The 4,975-nt window shown below is 34.6% G+C and overlaps 1 non-coding gene across 1 annotated transcript; it reads right to left on the bottom strand.

Moving 5' to 3' along the window:
- Nucleotides 1–4,276: 4,276 nt before the first annotated feature.
- On the bottom strand, nucleotides 4,277–4,380 carry LOC133792853 (small nucleolar RNA R71). The gene has a single exon (XR_009874325.1). It is a non-coding gene; the product is annotated as a small nucleolar RNA R71 (small nucleolar RNA).
- Between the last annotated feature and the right edge of the window lie 595 nt (nucleotides 4,381–4,975).

The raw sequence follows: 4,975 nt of genomic DNA, 5'->3' as shown, positions 1-4,975 counted from the left end.
ATCTCGGTGCAAAGGGCGTTGCAATGAGTCTCGCTGACCTGACCTATCCTACTGAGAAGAATGACTCCGCTGAGATGTGCCTTGGGAGCTGCGGGGCGTACTGTGCTGAGAAGAAATCTGAGAAGAGCCAGGTAAGGAGCCCTGAGTGAGCCAGGTAAGGAGCCCTGAGCCAGGCAATATCAGGATCTTCTTTAGAGGGTTGTCGAGTCGTCTATTTTACTCCCACCATTGGACAGTACCTTTTCAAGAAATCTTCCTCACTGAACAAATATAAAGCGAAGCGAAGGAGAATTCTTTTCACCCTTTCCAAGAACTCCTGGGGAGTACGCTCACTTACTAACTTGTCTGATGAAGAAGAGCTGAACATCTGCAACAAAAGAAAAATGAAGATTAAAGTTAGTAAATGAGCATAATGAAGCCAATAGCTGGGGGCATATCCATGAACTAAGGAGTAAAAATGAAGAAATCAGGAGTAAAATTCTATATAGGAGGTTGGCCCAGTGAACATAAGCCTGGGCTGACCACCATGAATCCATCACATTACGAAGCATGAAAAATGGGGCATAGATGGTTGACCGACCACCTTAGGCCAATCACCCCAGGGATGTAAGCCCCAGAAAAGTTCAAGAGGACCATTCAAGTCTCCAGAAAAAGTAATTTTTACAGTACAAGGAGATCAATTGAGGTGAAAACTTTATTTTTAGGGTCCCAGGTGGTCGGCTTAAGCCTGGGCCGACCACCCTAGATCCCTGAAAATTGCCTAAGGCAAGGGAAAGGAAGTACTCGGACCATGAAGCTTTATGGGTGGTCGGCCTAACCCTAATTCTAGGCCTGGAAATCGCCCAAGGGAAGGGAAATGGAGTACTCGGCCCTTGAAGCTCTAGGGGGTGTTGGCCAAACCCTAATTCTAGGTTTGGAAATCGCCTAAGGCAAGGGAAAGGAAGTACTCGGTCCATGAAGCTCTAGGGGTGGTTAGCCTAACCCTATTCCTAGACCTGAAAATCGCACAGGGGAAGCCCTGAAGGTGCTCGGCCCAAACCTAGTTCCTAGACCTGGAAATCGCACAAGGAGAAGCCTTGAAGGTACTCGGCCCTAACCCTAATCTTATCCTTGGAAATCACAGGTGCTAGGGTTTGGAGTCCCATAAATCGCCAGAATAATGAGGTGGTCGACCAAGGATCTTACATCCCTGGAAATCGCCCATCCTAGGGTTTATAACCCTTGAAATCGCCATTTTTCAAAGAAATCTTGATTCAAGTAAGTTAAATATTTTGGATCAAGATACACCGAAACAAGAAGATTCACACAAAAATTCCTCAAAAATTTAAAGTGTTTCTTATAAATCTAAGCACATTTAAATTAAATGATGTGAGGATTAGAAGAAAGTACTTACTAAAGATCTGAGTTTGATGAGGAACTAGAGAAATCCGACTTGGATCTTGTTTGGAAGTGGCACATAGAGCAGGAATGAGAAGATAAGACCTACTTATAACCTCTTAGGCAGACAATATATTTTTAGGAATTCAAATTTCCTTGAAAAATATTTGATATGGTTAAAATTTAAATTCCTTGAAAAACTATCTTATATTTTTAGGAATTAAAATTCCTTGAAAAATATTTTTTATTTTTAGGAATTAATATCCTTGAAAAATATATTATATTTTTAGGACTTTTAAGTCCTTCAAAAATATGTTATATTTTTAGGATTTCAAATTTTCTTGAAAAATATATTAGAATTTTAGGAAATTAACTTTCCTTGAAAAACCTAATTATTTTAAGGAATTTTCTAATTATCCCTAAAAAAATTTCATTGAGTAAATTATCGATAATTAAAAAAGTACTATGTAATGTCCCGAGGGACTTGGCTATTTAAGTACTGCTAAGGTATGTTTCTCGGGCCAGAATCAAGTTTACCGTAATGTTGAAAACATTACAATAAACTTGGGGGGCAAATGTTATCCCTCAAAAATGCGAGGATGACATGGCGAATGAGAAGTGATGACAAAGGCGGACACACTCAATGTGGTGCTGTTCAAATTTTTACTGGTACCAATGATAACTCTACAAAATAGAGTTATTTTACAAATTTTATATGCTAATTGTTACTTAGTTCTTGAGTTTTTAATTGATTTATTAAGTTTTTAAGTAATTTTAAATTAATTGGGTTTTTTTTTATTTTATATATTTTTGTATGTTATTATAGTTATTTTGTTGTACTTTAATTATTTGAATTATTGTGTATAGTTAGAAGTAAAAAAAATGCACTTTTGTTGATCTTTAATGTTAAATTAAATTAAGTTTCAATTAATTAATATAACTCATATTATAATTGAAAATATTTGGCTATGATTTAATTTATTTTGTAGGAAAAGTATTGCATTTGTGGTGCTTGAAGCAAAAAAATAAAGAAAAGAAAAGAAAAGTAAAGGAAAGTGATAATTTTGAGAGAACAGCAAATAAATTTGGCTTTTTTCCAAAGGCCCAAAGCCTACCCAACTTTCAGCCCAGCCCACCTCTAGTCCCACGGCCCACGAGCTTCCTGGAGCTGCTTGGAGCCGACGCTTGGAGCCGCCTAAAGCTGACGCCTGGAGCCGCCTGCTAGCCACCGAGCCAGGCACACGCCTGGGCCTGCCTCCAAGCGTATCTTAATAATATTTCTTTTACAACTTATTTTCAAATCATAATTGGTTTATTTTTATTCTCTTAACCAACTTTATTTTAAATATTTTAGTTTATGTTCATGACATTAAATCTCATCAATTTTTGGAGCTAGGATAGAATTTATTAACTTTGGTTTAAAATAGTTTTCTTTTTTATTTTAGACAACTCCTTTGGGTTCGACATCCTTGCTTACATGATCACTATTTTATATGAATGATTCGTGTGCTTGCGATATAAATATTTTAAACATACCCATTTTGGGTCCATCAAGTTTTTTGGCGCCGTTGCCGGGGAGTTGCAAGAAAAGAAACAAAATTTATCTCAAGGTTAGTGAATTCTTCTACTAGTTATTTAATTCTTGCACTTAATATATATATATACAAAAATATAATATATATATATATAAAAAGATGAGAAGAAAATTTGGGATGGTTCTACCACCCATAAAAAAACTTACATATATATTTATATATTTATTGCATTTTTTTTGTTGACGGCACTTGTGCCTCCTATCTATCTATCTTTTTAATGTTTATAGTTGATGGAAATTTTTCCTCCTAGCTAGTTGATGGAAATTTTGCCTCCTAGTCTTTACCTTATTTTTGTTATGGTTGATGGCATGTTATGCCTCCTAACTCTTGGTCAATATTTTTTTACTAGTTATGGCAATTTTGCCTCCTAATTTTTACATTATTTTTCTTATGGTTGATGGCATACTATGTCTCCCTACTCTTGCCTAATTTTTGATAGTCTTATTTAATTTGACCTTATTTTTCTTTGCCTTTTATCATATTAATGTGTAATTGTGAAAAAAATACTTGAAAAAAAAACCCTAAAATCTTGTCCTTTGACCATAAGCAATTTTTGCTTAAAGGACATTTGAACAAAATTCCCAATCCACCTCTAATAATTAACCTCGGGGAGTTGTTTGTAGTGTGCGAGTAAGTGAAATCAAATAGGGCTGGGGATAAGTAAACCATAAAAATTATATTGTTGTGAAATCTCTAAAAATTCTAAGTATGCTCTGTAGTTGCGGTTTTAACTGATCTTCCACATCAGAAAATTGTTTGTTTGAGATTATCTTTGTTGCCTTGTTTGTGAAAATTGTATACATTATTGGGAAGGTAACTCTAAAAATCGATTAGTAAAAAGACGTTTATCTTTGTTTGAAATTGAAAGTGTTAGTAAAAATTTGAGCATCATGGAACCAAATGCTAATATTACTAGAAATCATGTTGATGAAAATGTTGTGCCTGAAAAAACTTTGCTTGAATATTTTGCACCTATTTCATCTAATGCTCCTTCATGTATTGTTTTTGCTACCACTTCTGCTACCCATTTTGAGCTTCAACCATCAATCATTCAATTATTGCCATCTTTTTATGGGTTAGATAGAGAGGATCCTTACATGCATATCAAAGATTTCTTAGAAATTTGCTCAACATTTAAATTTCAAAAATTTTCTGATGAGTCGGTCAAACTAAGATTATTCCCTTTCTCATTAAAATACAAATAAAAATCTTGGTTAAATTCCCTTCCAACGGGGTCTATAACTACATGGGATCAACTTTATAATAAATTCTTGTTGAAATTTTTTCCTATGTCTAAAACTAATAGTCTAAGGAGAGAAATCTCCGAGTTTTTTTCAAAAAGATAATGAAGAGTTTTATGATGTTGGGAAAGATTTAAATATTTATTATTATTACCTCATCATGGTTTTGAAAAATGGAGACTTATAAAATATTTTTATGATGGTTTGACTCCTTATAATCGTCAAATGATTCAATCTATGCATACCATAATTTTTTTACAATTTATAGGACAAGAGGCTTGGGACACCCTTAAGATTTGTCTGTCAATTCACAACAATAGAATTATTTTGATCCTAGGTCTAGGTCAACTAATTCACCAAAAAGAGGAGGAAGGTATGAAGTAAAAGATGAATTAGACTTAAGAACACCCTTAGACAAATTAGCAAGAAAAGTAGAATCTTTAGCCATAAGTCAAACTATAAATTCTCCAATACAACCAAGAAAAGATGTTTGTGCTATATGTTCTAGTCCTTGCCATAATGCCCAATCATGTCCTTCCTACCAATAAGCCTTTTTTGAGGAGGCCAATGCTCTTCATGCTTATGGGAAACCAAATGATAGTCCATTTTCTTCCACTTATAATCCAAATTGGAGAAACCATCTAAACTTTTCATGGAGACAAAACCAACCTCCAATGAATCAAGGGCACCAATACAACACGCAAAAACAAACTCATGCCCCACAAAATCAACCATATCATCAACAAAGGAAACATTCCTTAG

This window comes from Humulus lupulus, chromosome 7 (genome assembly GCF_963169125.1).
Source record: "Humulus lupulus chromosome 7, drHumLupu1.1, whole genome shotgun sequence".
Lineage (NCBI taxonomy): Eukaryota > Viridiplantae > Streptophyta > Magnoliopsida > Rosales > Cannabaceae > Humulus > Humulus lupulus.
Note: the sequence above shows the minus strand (reverse complement) of the source record. Positions and strands in the feature narration are given on the sequence as shown.